This window comes from Rana temporaria, chromosome 7 (assembly GCF_905171775.1).
Source record: "Rana temporaria chromosome 7, aRanTem1.1, whole genome shotgun sequence".
In the NCBI taxonomy this organism is placed as follows: domain Eukaryota; kingdom Metazoa; phylum Chordata; class Amphibia; order Anura; family Ranidae; genus Rana; species Rana temporaria.
Genome location: NC_053495.1, coordinates 127,072,995 through 127,095,853, shown reverse-complemented (window position 1 = coordinate 127,095,853; position 22,859 = coordinate 127,072,995). Strand labels below are relative to the sequence as shown.

Genomic DNA, 22,859 nt, shown 5'->3' with positions numbered 1-22,859 from the left:
TTTTCCCGTCGGGATTCAATGCAGTGTTTCCTGCCGAGAAAACTGGTCGTCTGTATGCTTACCTGTTCCATTGGAAACCCACGCATGCGCGATATGAGTTCGGCGCGTGCGCGGAAGCATACAAGTTTACTGTGGTGTAGGGGTGCATCGGATCAAAAAACTCACGGATCGGATCGATCCTCGGATCAGGAGTCACGGATCGGATCATTTTCGGATTAGCAAAAAAAAAAAAAAAAGACAAATCTTGTTACACCCACCAGAGTTTTAGATTTCACAGTTCTTCTCAACATAAAACTGAGCTTATGTGCTTAAATACAGTGTTTGGAAATCCGACGGACTGTTTATTGCTAATGTGACAGAACACCTCCTGATTTTCACATTTAAACAGTCCGTCAGATTTACAAATACTGTATTTAAGCGTATAAGCTCTGTTTTGTGTTGAAATAACTGCATCTTGCAATACTTATATGTGCAGCCAAGTGGAAGTCGCAGCCCCATGTACGAAAGTGTTGTCACCAGTTCCCTACTGTGACCTGAACTATCCCAATCATCAGATCCCTTTAGTGTCATTGATCGGCGGGCTGAGTGTCTAGTGAAAATCCCCCCTACGTGCTCAGTCCATACAGATCCCCCCGATCGCCTCCTCTCTCTTCTCTGGCAAGCAGCAGGACGCCTGGTGCGGCGGCGGAGCGGCTCCCCGTGTGGATTCCTCAAGGTGCAGCATGGAGCTCAACGCTGGGCTGTTAGGAGTCAATGACATATTGAGCTCAAGTGCCCACAAACTTCCGAGGAGCAGCCTGCATCCTCCGCGCCAGGTGGACCTCGATGGCCGCCGCTTCGATAGCTAGGCCGAAGCCGCGGCCTTTCCTATGGACCGGGAGGCCCGTGGATCGCCGTGTGTCCCGACCCGAAGGTGCTGATCCGTACGGATCAGTTGCACCCCTAGTGACAATACTTGATGTGTTCCCACTGTCATATGGCATTCTTGTGCCACAGTGCCTACACACCGTCACGGTTTTATCCACTAACCTCTTTCCTTCATCATTATATTTGACAGGGAAGCCAAAATGCTCCCATACAGGGGATTTAAATGACGCGGGGCATTCAAGCTCCTCCGTTCGCCATGACCACACTGTGTGTGGACTGAACATGCGCAAATTATTATTATTTTATTTTTTTAGAAAACAATCCTCGGATCACGTGTGTGCGGTTCGGATCAATCTTTTTCGGTTCGGATCACGGATCAATGACGATCCGTTGCACCCCTACTGTGGTGTGTAGCAAGATGGCGAAGACGGCATCGAATGAGACAAGCGCAGGCTCGTCTTAATCGATGACGTCACCGTGTTTTTGCGATTCAAAAGAACGCCGGTTCTTTTGAAAGCCAATCTGTATGCACGGCAAGCTTGCCAGAAATCCCGTCTGGGAAAACCAACGTTTTTTTCCTGACGGGATTCCCGGCCTTGTGTACAGGGCTTCATTGCATTGTTTTTACCACAAATATGTGGAAGAATTCATATTGGCCTAAACTGAGGGAAATTGGGAGATATTCATTATAGCATTATACCTTTCGGGGCTGAAGTGGTTAAAGGAGGTGGATATCTACCTGAACAACATGGGAGAAGTCAAAGATCAACGGGCATTGTGTCACCTCCTCACAAACGATTTAAATGTTTAACTGACGTACTACCGTGTCGCAATTGCGTGCATTGCATGCAATCATGGGTTTAAAACAAGTGGTGAGGAGGCAATATATCACCTGTTCAGTACACACGAATCACTTTTTTTTTCTTCTTTTTTTTTTAGTGGAGCAGCAGTGCCTGCTGCACTTTTGAATGAGCCCTTAGTTGCATTCAGCAGTGGCACCCTTAGGGATTGTTTACACGTAAAGTTGGGGGGGGGGGGGTTGGTAAAACCCTGCTGTTGAGTCGCGGTAAGTGGGAAAGCAGCCCTATACCATTATGTCCAGGGTATTGCTTCACACTGACCTGAAGATCTCTTTTTTCCTGCTGCTGGCACCACTCTGGAGACCGCTAGAGGAGATAAGAGGTGGAGTGAAGTTGGTATCGCTCTGCGTGGGGCAGGAGCCAGAACTTCAGAGGAGGCATTGGCTTATGTGGCTCTTGATCCCTACTACAGCTCCAACTTTACAAGTAGTCCAGCATTGCACTCTGATGCGCTGGAATGGTGGGACAGCAAGCCCAGACCGCAATCTACCAGTTACCTGTCCGCGATCTACAGGTTGCTGGCCCCTGAGTTAAAGCATGCCTTTATTTCACTAATAAATTTAGCAGGCTTTGCACCAGAAATAAAAAAAAAAAAAAAAAAAAAAAAGAAGAAGAGGGGTACACTTTTGTAAAAAAAAAAAACTAGAACTCTAACAATCTTACAGGACAGCTTAACGAGAGAGGCCCCTCTCACCTAAACAGGAAACACACGATTCACATTACAGTGGAACCTTGGATTATGAGCATAATCCATTCCAGGAGAATGCTCGCAATCCAAAAGCACTCGCATATAAAAGCGAGTTTACAGATAGAAGTCAATGGAAACGAAAATAATTTGTTCCGCATTGACTTCTATGGCATGCAATGCCGCATGTGGCCAGAGGTGGGGGGGGGCACCAGAGAGCCTCGAAAAGGCTCAGGAACTGGAGTATTTCAGAGTTTTCAGCTCCCCACCTCAGGCCAAATGCGGTACTGCACACCGCTGTGGCTTGAATCATGCTTGTTTTGCAAGACAGCACTCGCAAACAGAGTCAGTTTTTTAAAACAGTGCTCGTATTGCGAAACGCTTGTTAACCACATTACTCGCAATCCAAGGTTTCACTGTACTATAAAAAGAACTCTTCCCTTATGGTCCCTTAGTATTAGGAAATAACTGAAGTTACATAACTCACAATTAAATAGGTAAAGCACAATAGAAATGATGAGGCTCACGTAGAGGACTGATCTCTGACATTTACCAAATCCTGAACAAGCACTCTATGCAAGTCCAGGGCAAGCACCTTTATATGCTCCGCTGGGAGAAAGAATTGGGAGAGGAGATCCCAGAGGAGGCGTGGGGGGGCGATCTGGCGCCAGGCGGCCAAGAGTTCCATGTGTACCCTCTATAAGGAAAACTCCTACAAGATCCTCTTCTTTTGGTACCTGACTCCGGACGTCCTCCACAAAATTTATCCCTCCACCTCTGATAGCTGCTGGCGGTGCCAGCAAGCTAAGGGCACGCTCTTCCACATTTACTGGGCATGTCCTGTAGTAGTCCCGTTTTGGACCTCTATGCAACAACTATTGACCCGACTCTTCGAGTCACCCATACCCTGGACCCCGAAACTCTTCCTCTTCGGTCTTTCCCAGCCAAAGCTAGCCAAACCCTATAAAAAATTACTCAGACATGTTCTCACAGCAGCAAGGTGCCTGATAGCCCTCCATTGGAAGAGGACTGCACCTCCGTCACAGGAAGCCCTTTATACCAGGGTCAAAGACATTGAGATAATGGAGAGAATGACGGCCAGACTGAGAGACAGACTTGACGACCACGACAGTGTCTGGGAGCGGTGGCGCTCTCGGGAGGATCCACCCTGATCCGGCGGTCGACATTGGAAGGTACTTCTCCCCCTTATTTTGCTGCTCATTTGGTCCCCCTTTTCTTCTTTTTCTGCTTCCCTTTTCTCTCCCCACTCTCTCACTTCTTTAAGTATATTTAAAGTGTCTTATGAAAAGTTAAACGAGGCATCAGTTTCGAGGCAACATACGCTACATATCCCTCTAGAGACATTGTTACTATTGTTATTTTGTGTGATGCCATAGTTTACAGGAGGATCCCTCTTTCAGGGCTCCGACACTTGCATACTTGACGATGCTCTCGTTTTAATTCTGCCTATGTCTACTTGCCATTTTTGTACCACTGTTCTACCGTTTTATTTTTTCTTTAAAGATCAATAAAATGTTATTTGAAAAAAAAAAAAAAAAAAAAAGGAAGAAGAAATGATGAGGTCTGGCTCAGTCTGAGCTCTAATTCACCCCAAAGGACTTCTATTGGGTTGAGGTCTAAACATTTTTTTTTTTTTTTTTTAATTTGTGGCTTAAAGCTGAATAATGGCCTGGGCAGGAAGGGGGTGTGCCCTGTGGGCAAGTGGTTATAAAGCTTTGGAAAACAATGGAATTGCACAGAGTGCCTCGGAATCTCCTCTTCTCGGGTCCCCCACCAGCACTGCTGGCTCATTTCATCCAGTGAGTGCCCCCACAGAAAGCCTTTTTCTCTTGTGCGGGCTCACTCCCAAGTCTCCGTCTACTGACACAGACAGTGGGGCTTGGCCCCCCACCCCCTCATCCCTGGCTTTGATTGACAGTGGCTCCCACTATTTTAGCAAAGCCTGTGAGACCAGGAAGTGAGTGGAGAGGAGAGCTGCATACGTGCACAGTGCTGGATTGAATGAGGGCTCAGTTAAAGCGGGGGTTCACCCTCTAAAAAAATTCTAACACTACATCCAGCCCAGTTCTGCAAATAAAATTACACTGACCCTTTTTTTTTTTCACCGTAGATAGCGTTTATCCTTAGAATTCACCGCGGCTTCCGGGTAGGGAATCCCGCGGGAGTGGGCTTTCCTATTGACATGCCAATTGATTGACATGCTAAGCGACGGCGCGTACATCGCGTCACGACTTGCCGGAAGAAGCTCGGGTCGGCTCTAGTCGGCGCCTGCGCCGAATAGAGCCGAGCCGACCCGAGCTTCATTCGGGAAGTCGTGACGCGCTGTACGCGCCGTCGCTTAGCATGTCAATCAATTGGCATGTCAATAGGAACGCCCACTCCTGCGGGATTCCCTACCCAGAAGCCGCGGTGAATTCTAAGGATAAACGCTATGTACGGCGAAAAAAAAAAAAAGATCAGTGTAATTTTATTTGCAGAACTGGGCTGGATGTAGTGTTAGAATTTTTTTATAGGGTGAACCCCCGCTTTAACTGAGCCCTCATTCAATCCAGCACTGGCGGAGAGCGGAGCAGTGCACTGGCTCGAAGAGAAGGCCAAGACCCCCCCCCCCCCCCCCGCCACCGCTGTCTAGTTGAAGAGCGCGGGGACCGTCCATGCTGCAATAGAGTGCCGCAATGCCCGCGGCTTGTGTGAGGTGTCCCCGTTCTTGCACGCCGCCAGCTCCGCTCCACCCCACTGCATTGCAGCTGGCATCTTTCCTCTCCCCAGCTGCACTGTAGAACAGAGCAAACTGAACCCGCCCTTCCTCCTCCTGTGCACAGAGGTCAAAGGAGGAGGAGGGAAGGAGGCACCTGTACCTCGAGCGCGCTGGTCTGAGGTCTGTCATCTAAAAGTGAGTATTGGAGGGGGGGATGAAGAAGTGGGTGAGTGAGGTCATCTAAAAGTGTCATAACCCATTACATTAGCATGCCTTCCCATAACACACGTTAAAACAAGCCTTTTATTGTTTTACTTCAACACATAGCAACCTAAGTTAAGGTATAAGTGATGAGTAATTCTCAGAAAATCTGCCTTTTGGGGGATATTTGGTTTCTGTTCAGTGTGAAATAATAATCTAGTAATGGTTACCTGTGAGAATAGAAGACACAAGCCTATCCTCGTAAGGAAGTATTCATAAGAGTAAACACATAGCATCTACTGTACATTACCTGCACTATTGTTTTTTACAATAGAATTGTTTTTAACTGTGAGTATTGGAGGGGAGGGGGGATGAAGAAGTGGGTGAGTGAGATCAACCCTAGGTACTCCCAACGCTGAGTTGGAACCAGGACCAACTTCAAATGTTTAACACCCACCCAAATTTTCGGAGGGTCCACAATGGCTATAGACACATCCTCCACTAATTCTGAGCCAGAAGCTCCGCTCAGAAAAAGGGCGTCCCAAGTAGCCCAAGATGGCAAAGCCTCGCTGTCCCAGCAAAGCTAGGATAAGTGCGAGCACCCTGGTGAAAACTCTTGGTGCGGACGCTAGATCAAAAGGAAGAGCCACAAACTGACAGTGGACCTCCCCAATCGCGAAGCACAGAATCTCTGCGACTTGCGCAAAATAGGAAATACATGTATGTGTCCTTGATGTCCAAAAACGCCAAAAAGTCCCCTGGATGGAGCGCAGCTACCACCGAACGAATGGATTTCGGACGGACCCTGTCCATCTTTGGGACCGAGAACGGAATCGGATAGAATCTCTCAAACCTCTAGTCCTGCAGGACAAGTAAAAATTACCCCTCCGCATAGCAAGTGCCACACTGACTTAGGGCAGACCGATGAGCCGTAAGACTCGAGAGAAAAAAATCTGTTTGTGAATAGGAATGAACCCTATCTAATACTCCGAAGAGACCACCCCGCAGACCCACTGGTCGGTGAGCAGGGAGGTTCACCGAGCTGTGAACCTGCAAAGCCGTGCCCCCACCCAAGTTACGGGCAGGGGGTGGCTACATTCATTGGCGGGATAGGGTGCCGGCGTGTTCAGCTTACGCACCCAGGGACATTTCAGTCTCCCAGTTAAGCCTTTAGTCGGCCCAGGAGGGTCAACCCGCAGGCCCTGACTGACGCAAAAATGCCGCTTCTGAGCGGGGACTGAAGGACCCAGCCCACGGCAAGGCTCCTTTCCCCTGGTGGACTGAGGGAGGAAAGTGCTCTCACCCCCAGTGACATCTTTGATAATGTCATCCAACGAGGTACCAAAAAACTCCCACCCCTGAAGGGTAAATCAGCCAGGGCATTTTAAGATGCTAGGTCAGAAGACCAGCAATTCAGCCAAATCAGAGGGCGCAAAACCACCGCAGAAACAGAGGCTTTGAACATCAAGGATGCCCGTGTGGCATCACAGACATATAGAAGGCCCTGGACAAACTGGTCGGCCAGTCTAAAAATTTAGGGAGGGAGCTGGTGCTCCTCCACAGTCTGTGCAAAACCTTGCCCATTCAGAGAGTGTCAAGAGACACCAAGGTTGCGGTCACAACAGGTCGCAATGCATAACCCAGCATGGTAAACATTGAGCAGGTCAGCGCCTCAACCCACCTATCAATAAGGTCCCTTCTATAGGGAGAGCAACAGAGAATTTATTTTTTTATTTTTTTTAAACTCTCCTCAAAAAGGTAGAAACCCCAGGCGCTGAGGAACTAAAAATACTTCTGCGGCATTTCCCATTCCTTATAAATTGACTAGTCAAAGAAAAAAATAAGGAAAAGCTTTCACAGAGCGGTCTGATTTGCACAAAAAAGACCGAGCCCTCAGAGGAAACCTCCGCTGCACAGACAGCATAAGGGAGTTACATACAGCGCACTGACAAGTGCTCTACACCAGTGTTTCTCAACTCCAGTCCTCGGGGCGCACCAACAGGTCATGTTTTCAGGATTTCCCTCAGATCAAACTGCTGTGGTAATTACTAAGGCAGTGAAACTGATAAAATCACCTGTGCACAATAATGGAAAGCCTGAAAACAAGACCTGTTGGTGCGCCCCGAGGACTGGAGTTGAGAAACACTGCTCTACACACGTCATAGGAGTGTGGGAGGAAACCGGATTAACCGGAGAAAACCCACGCAGACATAAGGAGAGAGCATGCAATCTCCAGTCAGTTTGTGTTGGAGTCCAGCTGCCAGGTGAGGGAGTGAACCACCACACCAAGTCTCCATATAAAACAGAACTGGGGGGACCTGAGCCGCAGCCAGGTCCTGGTCTGATATAGATCATTCCCCAGGGGATAGCGGGGGGAGGGGGTGCCTAGTACACCCCTCACATCCACACTCCGCTCCCACTCTGGAAATAAAGGATTCCAGGACTACTGACAAAGTGTCTGTGGGAATCCCAGGTGAAAGAGCACCAGCTGCCAGTTCAGGCATGATTGGGGAAAAGACTGACTCCATTTCAAAAGCTCCCTATTCAGGCTAGACTGAAAACCCACCCTCTTGCTGCGCTGAAAGGGGGGTCCCAGGGGACTCACCATCACAGGAAAAGACTGCACAGCACTGCTGCCTGCCTTCAGTACACAGCGTGTGTGAGAGGAGGAAAAACCGTGAGGTAAACTGTGATGCACGCCGTAGGGACCAGCACAAGATGGCCGACTGCAAAAGTAACCTGCGTCATAGCATGGCTACAACAAAATGGCCGCCAATGGGATTTTCAATAGTAACTGAAAATCACCCAAAAAATGGCGACAGAGCTGCAAAAATGGCAGCAAAACAGTGAAAGCCCAAAGAGGCTAAAGTGTCCAAACTCCTTTTTTAAAAAGACCCCAGCAGTAAAAATAAACACACCGCAGTCCCCTCAGTAAGGTGCGGGGGGCAATAATGTAATGCAGCAGAGGGAAAAAGGAGCAGGGAAGGGAGGATAGGAGGACCCCCGAACCCCAGCTGTACCAACCCACCGAAGCGGGAGGACTGTACTTACCCGTCCAAGCGAGGACTCACTGACGCATTCCTGACAGGCCTACAACCACAATGGAGGTAGCTATCAGCCCGGTCCACTGTGAGTGAGACAACACCACAGCCCAGTCATATGTGGACCTCGGAGCAAAGCTCACCGGCCAGCCCAGGAGTCATGAGGTATGTCGTGGCAGACCCATCCTCTTTTGCAAAGGTGTGTCCACGCTCGCTGGCCGGACTGAGTAGACTACAAGGATCTATATATCCAGCCAGTCTCTCAGCCGACAGTTGATAGAAGATTCTTTCAAGAAAAAAATAAAATAAAAATTTTCCTCAGAGCGCTGGGCCCAAGGGGAGCCATACGTCCTCCTTTGCTAGACAGAACGAAACTGAGGCTGCATACTGCAGGGAGGAGGGTTATGTCTGGAGGGACCACCTCCTGGGTGGGGCTGTTCAACTCCTAACCACTTCCCGCCCGGTCAATAGTATATTGACCTCCGGGAAGTGGTTCTGAAATCCTGACTGGACGTCTATGGACGTCTAGCAGGCTAACATGGGGGCGCGCAGCGATCCGTAATGCGGGGTGTCAGTCTGAAACCCTGCATCTCCGATCTCGGAAAAGAGCCTCTGGCGGAGGCTCCTGTAAACAGGAAGACCCGTTGACAGATGCTGTGAGACAGATGCTTGATGATGTCGGAAAGCCCAGGAGGCACCAATTGCCCTGGTCGAATGCGCCGTGACAGGAAAGGGAGGAGCCCACCCCTTAAGGACATAGGCCTGGATGATGGTCTGCCTGATCCACCGAGAAATGGTGGCTGACGAGACCGCCAGGCCCTTTTGTGGACCAGACACCGACACGAACACCGAGTCAGATCTCCAGGGCGGAGCCGTAGCAGACAGGTACACCCGTAGGGCACGTACAACATCCAAAGTATGTAGCGCAACCTCCTTGGGATGCGAAGGCCGAGGACACAAGGATGGAAGTACAATGTTTAGGTGAAAAGCCGAAACTACCTTATGGAGGACCAAGTAAGGTGACTTGCAAGTAAAGGCCGCCAATTCAAAAACCCTTCTGACCTATGTAATGGCAACTTTCTGAGAAAACGTTGAGAGGAATCTCCCTGATATTCTCAAAGGAGTAAGGGTGATCTAATCGGAGGAATCAAGTGTCGGACCCCCTGTACAAATGTACTTACCAGTGAGTGAGCCGCCAGGTGTCGTTAGAAGAAGACAGCCAAGGCTGAAATCTGCCCCTTAATAGTGCTTAACCACTTAAGGACCCGCTCATGTACATATACGTCAGTACTTTAAAGATGGATATCTCGTTAACGGCAGCAGCAGCTGCTGCCACAACCGGGATATCCATCATTTCTTTAGGAGGTCCTGTAAATGACTAACCCCCAGCCAGAACGGATCGGAAGATGGGGGAAAGCTTACTGAGGAGAAACGGGAAGTGAGAAATTCAGACAAAAAAAAAAAAAATTTAGAAGGGAAATCGAAGGAAAAGGTAAGTGAACCAACAATTTAGAAAATTAAAAAACAAACCTTTACAACCCCTTTAATATGCTTTGTTTATGGCTATTTTTCAACTTGGTTAATTGTTTATTTTTCACAGCTTTGGGGCTCATTCACACTACAAATCACACATGTACGTATGATCCAAGTGCAGTGCGGTGCAGTACAATTTTAGCCCATTCATTTCAAATCGGCTCAAATCACACCACACCAAAAGTAGGGCATGCACTACAACTGGATCGCATGGTACATGCTGTACCATGCAATCCGGTTAGGGCAAACGCACTGCAGTTGCGACCTGCAAGAAGTATCCATTGATACCCGCTGCAGATCGCAAGGGCAGTGTATTTGGAATGCGGTGCGGGAAATTTGAGTTTACCAATGTGAACAGGCCTGAGAGAGTTCACCTGCTCCACTATCCCGGGATGCAAAGGACTGCTTTCACACTAGAATGCGGTGAGGGAAAGCCACACCGGAGGTGGAGTGGGTACAAAGCACAGATGTGTTAGGCCCCTTTCACACTAAAACTTATCTGGTCCCCCTGTCCGTTAAGATGTACTGCATTCACACAATTTCACAGTAACCATGAGATAAAACAAAGTTCAGGAAAATACCTTTATCCAAATGCAAATCTATGTACACTAAAAACTGTACGATTGAATTCGGTTCTTATATCGCTGTTTTTCTAACTTGACAGCTTATTATAAATAGGAAACCTTAATTTAGTTAACAAATATTAACCACTTGCATACCGGGCCTTATTTGGCACTTCTCTCCTTCATGTAAAAATCAAATTTTTTTTGCTAGAAAATTAATTAGAACCCCCAAACATTCTATATTTGTTTTTAGCAGACACCCTAGGAAATAAAATGGCGGTCGTTGCAACTTTTTTTCCTCGCACAGTATCTGCGCAATCATTTTTACAGGTTACTATTTTCTAGTTACAGTGGAGGCGTTTACATATGTGGGCGGGACTTACATACATGTTCGCTTCTGAGCGCGAGCTAACGGGGACAGGGGCGTTTTTAAAAAAATTATTTCACTTCATTTTTTTATTTTTACACTTTATTTTAATATTTTTTTTTTTTATCACTTTTATTCCTATTACAAGGAATGTAAACATCCCTTGTAATAGAAATCACTGTGACAGGTCTTCTTTATGGAGAGATGTGGGGTCAATAAGACCCCACATCTCTCCTCCAGGCTTACAAGCATGAGATTGTGAAAAAAAAAAAATTCACTGATCTCATGCCGACAGCCGCGATTGCAGCTTTGTGTACATCTGGGTACCCGTGCCCGGGACTCCGACGGTCATAGAGATGACTTCACCAGTCATCTCTACATTTCCCAGACAGCGCAGGCTGATTCGTTCTCCGGGCCCCCGATGGCACGGGAGAGCCCGGAGAAGCACCGGATAACAGCGGGAGGGGGGGCGGGGGTTGTTCCCTCCCGCTGCCTATAAGAACGATCAAGCTACGGAACTGCTGCTTTGATCGCTCTTATTGTGCAGAGAATCGCCGGCAGAAGACAGTGATATCTGAATGATGCCTGTAGCTGCAGGCATCGTTCAGATATCACTGCACAAAGTCGAGGACGTCATATGACGTCCACCCGAAGACAAGTGGTTAAAGATTCTAACTACCAGCAAGAATAAGTCCTTGCATCTAAAAAGCACCTGTCATTTCAGATCCATCATGGCAGCGCCTGTTAGCGGGTATCCACTCACCTGCTGCCGCCACGTGCCTCACCGTTGATGTGTCACTGCCGCATCATCAGCCATCCCATTAAGGAGAATGGGACTGTCGATGAGTCAACAGCGGGTCAGAGGAGGACCCACTGCGGGACAGAGATGACAGTTGCTCTTTCAAAATTATGATTTAAATCAAGCCTTTTTACTAGCGATTTACATCAAATCCACCCTGGTTTCCAGCAAGCGGATTCCGCGGACAAGTCTGCCCCATATGAAAGGGGCCTTAGGGGTGCCAAGTTCACTTGCTGCGGTGTGTTGGAGACATACAGAGGTGCCAATGTATGTGTGGGGGTGCAGAAATGTGCAGCAGAGTGTATACCTTAAAACCGGGTCTAGTTAGTGCTGGGGAATGCAGAGGTGTAGGTGTGTGTTGGGGGTGCAGAGGTGTGCTGGGGTTTACAATGGCTTGCTGGGTTTATGGGGGCATACTGAGTGACAAAGAGGATTCTAGGAGGTGCAAGGTGTGATTGGGGGGGGGTATGATAGATGCCGGGAGCTGCAGATGTATTTGTAGGAGGTCCAGCAAAGTACAAAAGTGTGCTAGGGGTACAGGGATCATTTTGGAGGTACAAGGGGTATAGAGGCATGCTGAGGGGTACGGAGGTATTCTGGGAAAGGGATATGGCATTGGATGGTTCTTGTGGAACCAAGCACATTTTATATGTCCCACCCCTAATTAAAGGAGAAGTCCAGCCTGAGCTTTTTAGGCTGGGCTTCTCCTCTGGGTCACAGGAGTGCAATTCGTTTTGCATTCCTGTGAGCCGTTTTCAGCAGAGAGCGGTCTGTAGTCCACTCTCCGCTGACATCACTGCCATCAGTCGAGACAGCGCGTCATCCCGACTTCCAGATCAGGATCCGCCAGCTGCCTTAATTGATGGTAGTCTCCGCGAGCCGATGAGACAGCCGCTTCCCGCCCCTCCATGGCTCAGCGCTCCAATGAGCGTTGAGAAGTAGAGCAGAAGCGACTAACAGTCAGCATCACCCTGCTCGGGGAGGAGTGAGAACTGAGGCATCGGTGGTGTTCTGTGGCTCGGTTCTCAGTGCAGAGATACCAGGGGACACATGCAGCATCAGTCTGATACTGCATCCACTGAGGTAAGTATGAATAGCCAAAAAAAATTGGCCTACATTGGCTGAACACATAAAAAAAAAGTGCACGTGACTTCTTTTGGGAAGTTAGGCAACCATGCAGAAAGGGGTCCTGCTGCAGGAACACAATAAAAGGGCCCTGCAATAGCATTAAGCCTAGGTTCACACTGCTGCGAATTCAAAATCGCGGTAAAATGCGCGATTTTGCGGCTGCGATTTTTCCGCGATTTCGGCCGCAATTTAATGTAAATCGCGGCCCGAAATCGCAAAAAGTAGTACAGGAACTACTTTTTTAAATCGCAGATACGGCGTCGCACTGATTAGGACAGTGCCATTGCCGACAATTGCCGCCGATTTGAGATGCGATTTGACATGTCAAATCGCATCTCAAATCGTTCCAAATCGTACCCAGTGTGAACCAGGGCTAAAGGGGAGTTCCAGCCTTTTTGCGTTTATTAGAAGACAGCAGCTACAAAAAGTGTAGCTGCTGACATTTAATAAACAGACACTTACCTGCTCCACGGTCCAGCAATGCAGCCGCCCAGAGCTCAGCTGCTCTCCCCCCTTCTCCGCCGGCGCCTCCATTGATAGTGTGGGCACCCAGCTGTGACAGCTTTCGGCTTCACGGCCGGGCACTCACTGCACATGTGCGAGTCGCGCTTTATGAATGGACAGGCGATCTCCTGGGACCTGTCACGTGTCCATGGAGATAACCTAAAGCAGGGGTGCCCGACCTTTTGAAGAGCGAGGGCCACCTAAGCGATATGGTAACTGGTCACAGGCCACAATAAGCGGAGCGGGTGGATGGCAGCCCACTCTACTCTATAGAGCCCACTCGTTTTTTTTGCGGATCTAATTGGAGGTAGGCGTTTGTAAACAGACACTTTACATCTGCTACTCATTACAGGTGAATGGGGGGGTCCAATTGGGTCAAACTGACCGTGTCAAAGGGGCCTATGGCTCAGTGCAGGTAACCCACAGGTGCACTGCTCTGCACCTGCGGATCAGTTTGAAAGCAGCTTAGTAACCACTGCATAACAGATATGCCTATATATACACACTGAATTTAGTAATAAGCTTAACTTTAATAACAGTATTCTATTCTTTCCCAGAGCAGGAGGTCGCGGGCCATATAAGAGGGCTCTGCGGGCCACTGGTTGGCCACCCCTGACCTAAAGGAAGGGGCCGCCTAAGGCGAGAAGAAAAGTTGCAGAGGCGGTCCCTGGGCGGAAGGAGGGTGTGGGACAGGAAGTGTGGGACTACCGAAGTCCCCCCCAAAAAAATGACATGCCAAATGTGGCATGTAAGGTGGTGAGGAGTGCTTAAAGCGGAAGTTCCAATTTTGGGTAGAACTCCACTTTAAAGGGCCTGGATTAGTGGCTAGGGCCCCCAGGACAGGGGGGGGGCCTTCATAATTTCTTGCAGCGGGGCCCTGAGGGTTCTAGCTACGCCTCTAGCATCGTTTTGGTAGCTCTAGGGGCCTAGTCCCACTATTGTATTGCAGTAATGAATAGAATTTGAAATGAAACCTAAAAATGCAGAGAATTCACTATTAGATTAGTTGTTGTGCATTAGTCAAGTGCCAACTAAAATCTATGGGCTCCTTCATACACACCCAAAGAGATCCACCCCGTTTAAATGGGCCCTAGGGAGAGATGGCAAGATGTATGTCTAACACTGGGTGGGCCTGCATATCAGGAAGGACACTCTATGGACCTGGATACCTCATTAGAACCCTTCTTTCTGAGGAAATGTGTATGTAATCCAACTCTTATATAATAAAGCTGTGCTATACGAGAAAAATACTCACTTAGCTTTCCAAACTTCAACAGCGCGGCCACACTCAGCGGTCCTCCTCCCAGCGTAGATTACTCCGCCTCGGTTGCAACGTGACTCACAGATCATTCCGCCGCGTAGCAGGTAATGCGGTGCACGTGGTGTAGTGGCGGCTACCAGACGCTGGGGGCAGTGTGTCAATGTGGTTCTCAGAAGGAGCGGATCGCACTTCTTGTGTCGGACCATAGAGGAACCTCAGGCGTCACGTGATACTGACCCGCGCACTGTGGAAGATAAGTGTATTAATATATCTGCATTTTGTTGGTAAAAAAATAGATCCCAGTTTACTGATCCTTTTCTAAGATTTCCAGGGATATGGATAGCAACAGCTGTGATTTGCACCAGGTGAAACATTTCTGAAATGTTACATAGTTCCCAACTGTCCCTGATTTGGAGCAATGTCCTTCTTTCCCCCTCATTTTGGTCTGATCTATATACCAGTGGTTGTATATAAAATGCACTTTTTATCTTTGAAATTGTGTTTCGCTGGGCTAAACCTTTCATCAAAATTCTAAATTTCTGCATTTATACATTTAAAAATGGCAATATAAAGGAATAGTAGTGGTTAAAAAAAAAAAAAAAAAAGCCCCTGTGGATTTAATTAACCTTTAGTGATTAATACTCCTTTAAGGGGGTGTGGCAGGGCGAATGTCCTATGTAGGTGTCCCTCATTCTGTCCCTCAGTCGCCGCCATGTCCTTAACAACGATGAGTCATCGGCTGTCAGCGGGCTTCCCCACTAACAGCTAAATGTAAAAAAAAATTCACTAACAAAATGGATTTGGAGGGGACACCCCCACGCCAAAAATAAAACAAACTGGCATGGAGTCCCCCCAAAATCCATACCAGACCCTTATCCAAGCATGCAGTCCGGTAGGTCAAAAAAGGGACGGGGTGAGTGAGCAGCCCCCCCCCCCCCGGAACTATGCCAGGCCACATGCACTCAACATGTGAAGGGGGGCTCTGTGCCCTCCCACCCAAAGCTCCATGTTGATGGGGACAAGGGCCTCTTCCTGACAATCCTGACTAGTGGTTGTCGGGGTCTGCGGGCGGGGGACCTATCGAAATCTGAAAGCCCCCTTTACCAAGGGGACCCCCAGATCCAGCCCCCCCCCTATGTAAATGGGTATCGTATACATGGTACCCCTACCCATTTACAAAAAAAGCTGTGAAATGTAAAAAAAACTGCCGCTTTTTGACAAGTACTTTATTAACCGCTTCCATACAGGGCTCTTATACACACCTCCATACCGGGCCTATTCTGGCACTTCTCTCCTACATGTACAAATCATAATTTTTTTTACTAGAAAATTACTCAGAACCCCCAAACATTATATATGTTTTTTTAGCAGACACCCTAGGGAATAAAACAACGGTCATTGCAACGTTTTATCTTGTACGGTATTTGCGCAATATTTTTTAAATGCCTTTTTTGGGGAAAAAAATTGTTTCATGAATTAAACAAATAACAAAACAGTAAAGTTAGCCCAATTTTTTGGTAAAATTTGAAAGATTAGGTTACACCGAGTAAATAGATACCTAACATGTCACGCTTTAAAATTGCACACACTCATGGAATGGCGCCAAAATACGGTACTTAAAAATCTCCATAGGCAAGGCTTTGAAATTTTTTACAGGTTACCAGTTTAGATTTACAGAGGAGGTCTAGTGCTAGAATTGTTGCTAGCAATCTAACGCACACGGCGATACCTCACATATGTGGTTTAAACGGCGTTTACATATGTCGGCGGGACTTGCGTGTGCGTTCGCTTTTAATGTTATCCTATGTGTGAATGCACACATTCACGTTTTTTTGGGTTTTAAAGCAGTTGGGTTTAGGCTCGTTTTTTCAGACGCAAAATTTTGGGTTCAGACGCAAACGTTTTTGCGTTTCAAAGCTTTGGGAGGTTCTACAATGTCTTTGTTATGAACGCTGATAGCCGCAAACACGGTAAAACGTGGCAAAACGCAGCGAAATTCGCGGGAAAAACTGGCTTTTTAAACGCCGTTTTTTGCCTTTGAAAACTTGAGTTTACATGTGTTTGCATTTGCTTCTCGTGTGCATGGGGCCTAACTCGCCGCCGGTTACCCGCTAAAAACATAAAAGGCCGATCTTGTCCTGAGGTTGTCTTCCTCCGTTGTGACATCCCCAGCTGTCTGACATCTCTTATATAGCCATGGGGATTGGCCATCGGATGATGTCATTTGGAGATAAAGAATGAAGAACTTTTTAAAAACTGGCTCTTGGTGGGTTTTTTTGTGTTTTTTTAACATTTCATTGCTTTTTTTGGTGAATGGGTAGGGGTATGATGTACCTGATTCACATTGGGGGGAGGGGGCCCTTGATAAAGGGGGCTTTCAGATTCGTACAAGCCCCCCGCCTGCAGACCCCAACAACCACTGGCCAGGGTTAACTGGAAAAGGCTCTTGTTCACATGTTGAGGGCATGGGGCCTGGTATGGTTCAGACCTACCAGGCTGCATGCTCAGAAAAGGGTCTGGTATGGATTTTGGGGTGTCCCCTCCTAATCCATACCAGACTGAAGGGTGTGGTATGCCCTTGGGGGTGGGACCCCACACAGTGAATGTATTTAGCCGGCAATGTTTTTTTTTTTTTTTTTTTTTTTTACATTCATCGGTTGTTGAGGACACAGCAGCTGGCTTCCCAGCCTGATCACCCTGTATAGATTTAAAAGTCTGACAGCCACAGCCGGTCCTCTCTCTTTCAAACCGCCCCGCCGCGGCTTTCAGCAGTGATCGGTGCTTCTCTCCCACACACGATCACCGCTGACTGTCCCCTATCCATCTCCAGTCCCCATCCGTCCTTCTCCATGCATCTGTCTTCCCTCTCTCCTCCGTGTCCCCCTCTGTGCATCTGCCCCCCTCTCTCTTCCGTGTCCCCCTCCATGCTGCTCCGTGCATCTGTCCCCCTCTCTCTTCCGTGTCCCCCTCCGTGCATCTGTCCCCCTTTATGCTGCTCCGTGCATCCGTCCCCCTCTCTCTTCCGTGTCCCCCTCCGTGCATCTGTCCCTCTCGGTATCTCAGGATGGAGAGCGGAGGTAAACCTGGCTCCTTCGTTTTCTGAATAGACAGAGTCAGTGATCACTGACTCTGTCCATTCACATAACTGAAACATTGTAACCTCCTGGGATTACGATGTCTCAGTTAACCTCTTGACCACCGCCCCATGTCCAAAAGACGTCCTGTTTTTAAAGATGGATATCTCGGTAACGGCAGCAGCTGCTGCCACAACCGAGGTATCCATCTTTTCAGTGGGCGGTGGTGTACACGATAACGGCGGTCTCCGCGGCGAGATCGCCGTTATCGGTAGCGGGAGAGGGGCTCTCCCGCGCCCTCCGCAGCTTACTGGAGCCGTCGGTAGCGGCGGAGGCGATCGGGACTGTTCGGCAAGTGACTGGGGTTGCGAGTGAAGGAAAAATTTCCTTCACCCGTCCCCATAGCTCTGCTGGGCGGAAGTGACGTCAAAACATCAGTCCCGCCTAGCGTCTTAAAGCAACATTTTTTTTTTTTGACATTTTTTTGTTTTTTATTTTTGGATTTAAGTCTAAATATGAGATCTGAGGTCTTTTTGACACCAGATCTTATATTTAAGAGGACCTGTCATGCTTTTTTCTATTACAAGGGATGTTTACATTCCTTGTAATAGGAATAAAAGTGATCAATTTTTTTATTTTTATTTCAGTGTAAAAAATTATTAACTAAATAAAAATAAATAAGAAAACAAAAAAAATGTTTTTTTTAAAGCGCCCCGTCCCGACGAGCTCGCGCACAGAAGCGAACGCATACGCGAGTATCGCCCGCTTATGAAAACGGTGTTCAAACCACACAAGTGAGGTATCGCCGCGATCGTTAGAGCGAGAGCAATAATTCTACCTCCTCTGTAACTCAAAAAATGCAACCTGTAGAATTTTTTAAACGTCGCCTATCGAGATTTTTAAGGGTAAAAGTTTGACGTCATGCCACGAGCGGGCGCAATTTTTAAGCGTGACGTGGGTATCATTTTACTCGGCGTAACATTATCTTGCACAATATGTAAAAAAATTGGGCCAAATTTATTGTTGTCTTATTTTTTAATTCAAAAAAGTGATTTTTTTTCCCAAAAAAGTGCGCTTGTAAGACCGCTGCGCAAATACGGTGTGACAAAAAGTATTTCAATGACTTCCATTTTATTCTCTAGGGTGTTAGAAAAAAAATATATAATGTTTGGGGGTTTTAAGTAATTTTCTAGCAAAAAAAACTGTTTTAGTCTTGTAAACACCGAATCTGAAAAACAAGCCCGGTGGGAAAGAGGTTAATGAATGAAGAGAAGCCGCTGTCTTCTCTTCTTTCATTTTCAGTGCAGCGGAGGCTGCTGAGAAAGGGACTGGGGAATACATGTCCCTAGTCCCTCTCTCTGTCTCAAAGGGGAGATGTCAGAGGTCTGTTAAGACCCCTGATATCTCACCAAAGCCTCCCCAACAGGGCTGATAAAAAAAAAAAAAATTGCAATAAACAATTAAAAAAAATTGTAAAAAATAATAAAAAAAACACACACACTGACACTGTCCCCACATCCCCCCCCACCCCACCCCAAAAAAAAGAGGAAAGCATTGTAAAAAAAAAAAATACTCACACGTGCCACTTTCACATGAGATTATATTAAAAATATCGGTATTCGGTATCGGTAAGTACTTGAAAAAAAGTATCAGTACTTGTACTCGGTCTTAAAAAAGTGGTATCGGGACAACCCTAGCCTCTGCTAAATAAAACTCCTATTCGTATTAGTGCAGTGGTTCTCAAACTCAGTTCTCAAGTATCCCCAACGGTAGGGTGATCAGACGTCCTGGGATTGAGAACACCGTCCCTGGTTTTGTCCCTGGATTACACAGAGTGGGGATCACCCGGCTGCCAGACGAAGTCCCGCCTCCTGGGCCTGCTCCTATGATAGGAGCACACTTATGACGTCTATCATAGGAAGCGGTACTTTGTCTAAGGACCAAGGCCGCACGGGGTGATCCCCGCTCTGTATAATCTGTTTCCTCTCCTCTAGGTAAGGCTGCGTTGATGGGCACTGAACAGGCTGCGTTGATGGGGACTGAACAGGCTGCGTTGATGGGGACTGAACAGGCTGCGTTGATGGGGACTGAACAGGCTGCGTTGATGGGCACTTAACAGGCTGCGTTGATGGGCACTGAACAGGCTGCGTTGATGGGCACTGAACAGGCTGCGTTGATGGGGACTGAACAGGCTGCGTTGATGGGGACTGAACAGTCTGCGTTGATGGGGACTGAAGAGGCTGCGTTGATGGGGACTGAACAGGCTGCGTTGATGGGGACTGAACAGGCTGCGTTGATGGGGACTGAACAGGCTGCGTTGATGGGGACTGAACAGGCTGCGTTGATGGGGACTGAACAGGCTGCGTTGATGGGGACTGAACAGGCTGCGTTGATGGGGACTGAACAGGCTGCGTTGATGGGGACTGAACAGGCTGCGTTGATGGGGACTGAACAGGCTGCGTTGATGGGGCCGGAACAGGCTGTGTTGATGGGCACTGAACATGCTGAGCTGATGGGCATGGAACAGGCTGCATTGATGGGCACTGAACAGGCTGAGCTGCTGAACATTGAACAGGCTTCATTGATGGGCACTGAACAGGCTGCACAGATGGGCACTGAACAGGCTGCACAGATGGGCACTGAACAGGCTGCACAGATGGACTCTGGTGGGGCTGCACTGATGGACTCTGGTGGGGCTGCACTGATGGACTCTGGTGAGGCTGCACTGATGGACTCTGGTGAGGCTGCATTGATGGACTCTGGTGAGGCTGCATTGATGGAAACTGGTGAGGCTACATTGATGGACTCTAGTGAGGTTGTGTATGAATTATGTACCAGCTTTTATGACTGAGAATTATCATACTTTAGAAACGATATCTACACCACACATAATGCATTGCATACAGCGAGAAAATAGCCATTTAGTCAGTTTCCAACCAATCCCTTACATAATACATTATGAATCCATTCATTTACTCTGGTATTTGTTTATAATTTAAGTCCACGTAATTTTCATAAATTGGTACATTTATTGTATTCACACATAAATTATAGTTGCACTTTTGTTAATTGTCATATATAGATATATAAATTTCCTCACAGTTTCAGTTTTTGGATAATAACATATACATATAGATCTTGTATAAGTATCACTTTTCCAAGTGTTCATACTGTCCCAACGGGGTACACTCCCAGTCCTATATATACACACTTTATCCTTCTTATATAAACAGACAGTCACACATACTTGGATTTAATTTAATTGTATTTCATTATGTCACCATATAACACTATCAATTCGTTAACACAATTTTATTTCACACGTTATTATTTTTAAGCACGTATTTATAAGGATTTTTTCCTTATCTTTCACATTTCAGTTCAGTCTCTGTTTAAAGGGTCAATGGTCTAAAGTGTGTCCTCACCCATAAGTGGTATTTAATTAACGGACACACATGATGGATTCTCATTCAATTGGGAACAATCTATCATTGGTTGATGTTGATCATATGGTTTTGGTTTTTTGATACTATATATTTTGTGTGCATTTTCTATTATGCTAGCTATGAGTAAGCACTAACCAATAGTGTGAAACGCGTCAGCTGCATGCCCCTGTTTTTTTGCTGTGATGTGTGGTGTTTGAAAACTTTTACCAATAAAAGGCAACCGAGAGGTTTTTTCAGAGTGCGGCTGTCCAAACATTCCTTTCTACATTTGCAGGCGGTATAGCCGTGCTGTCCCATTGATTTCAATGGGAAGTAGCAGTATACACACCGCTCCTTTACCGCTCCAAAGATGCTGCTTGCAGGAGATTTTTTTTCTTCCCGCCAGCACATCGCCTCAGTGCTCAGCCCTTGGGCTTTCACATTGAGAATGCTGGAGCAGGATTATTTCAGGCGTTATTTATGCGCTATTTTTGCGCTGAAATACGCCTTAGTGTAAAAGGGGCCTTACAGTGTAAATTTGCTGTCCTCTCAAAAAAACTCAACACACAGCCATTAATGTCTAAACCACGTGCAACAAAAGTGAGTACACCCCTATGTAAAAATGTACAGGCTCCTAGCTCTGAGGAAGAGGGTGCGCCCCCGAAACGCATTAGCTGTACCCCGTGTTCTGTGCATGTTTGAAGAGTGTATTATACTCACCAGTGCAGTCTCATCAGTGCCCATCAGCGCAGCCTCACCAGTGCCGCTTGATCAGTGCCCATCAATGTAGCCTCACCAGTGAATATCAGCCCAGCCTCATCAGTAAATGCAGCATCACCAGTGCCCATCAGCTCAGCCTGATAAGTGCCCATCAATGAGAGGGAGGGTGATGACAGCAACCAGTGAAGAGATGTTACAGTAGTTGTATAGCTCCAGCTTTATTTACAGCATTGTAGGCTAAATGTAATTTTCCTTGTTTTTTGTTTGTGTGTTTATATTTCCGTATATTATGCTGTATACATTTTCTTTTGACTCTGATGTATGGAAGTTACTTTGTGTGTGAATGATAATGGTTACAATCAGGGGTGCTGAATATAATCGGTGCATCGATGCACCGCGATTCGGGGGCCCCCGATGCGGCATCGATGCATGTGACCCCAATAATCGATGTCGGGTGACGTCATCCCGACTTGCCCCGCCCCTCCCGGGAGAGCGCTCCGAGCGTGTGTATTAAAATACCCGTTTTGCAATACATGCTGCTATAATCCATTAAGTGGCCACTGCTGCATATGCTTTTTAAAATATACTGTGTTTCATACCTATATTGCTGTCTGTATACTCTGTATTGTCTTCTCATGTGACTGTTCGCTCCGGCCCGCCTCTCACCTCCCACGTCTCTCCTGACGTCAGCCCCGCCCGCCTCTCTTCTCATCTGATAGCTACAGTACAGTCGGTGGGTGGGGCTGAGAACTCCCACTGACGTCGGGAAAGAGGAGAGCGAGAGGCGGGCCGGACAGGACAGAGTCACATGTGCGGAATATAGAGAGCATACACAGACAGAAATGCAGGTATGAGAAGCTGTATATATTTTAAAAAGCACATGCAGCAGTGGCCACTTAATGGTTTAGAACGGCATGTATTGCAAAACGGGTATTCTTAGTTACAGCAGTATTCGTTCTCCTCCTCCATGTGCTCTGTTTTTTTTTTTTTTTTTTTTTTATAATTCTTTATTTTATGTATATTTTTTTTTTTTCACAATCAAAAAACAATCTCTTCTGCATCATATATACCTTAACATCCATATTTCACATCAACTAAACATCTCTTGGTCC

At 47.2% G+C, this 22,859-nt stretch overlaps 1 protein-coding gene across 1 annotated transcript in view; it reads right to left on the bottom strand.

Moving 5' to 3' along the window:
• TDRD5 (tudor domain containing 5) overlaps positions 1 to 14,750 on the bottom strand; it is a 336,334-nt gene extending 321,584 nt beyond the window's left edge. Inside the window, exon 1 of the mRNA XM_040359954.1 lies at positions 14,523 to 14,750. The gene's annotated coding sequence lies outside the window, so the exon portion shown is untranslated. The remainder of the gene's footprint in view (positions 1 to 14,522) is intronic.
• Positions 14,751 to 22,859: the final 8,109 nt, after the last annotated feature.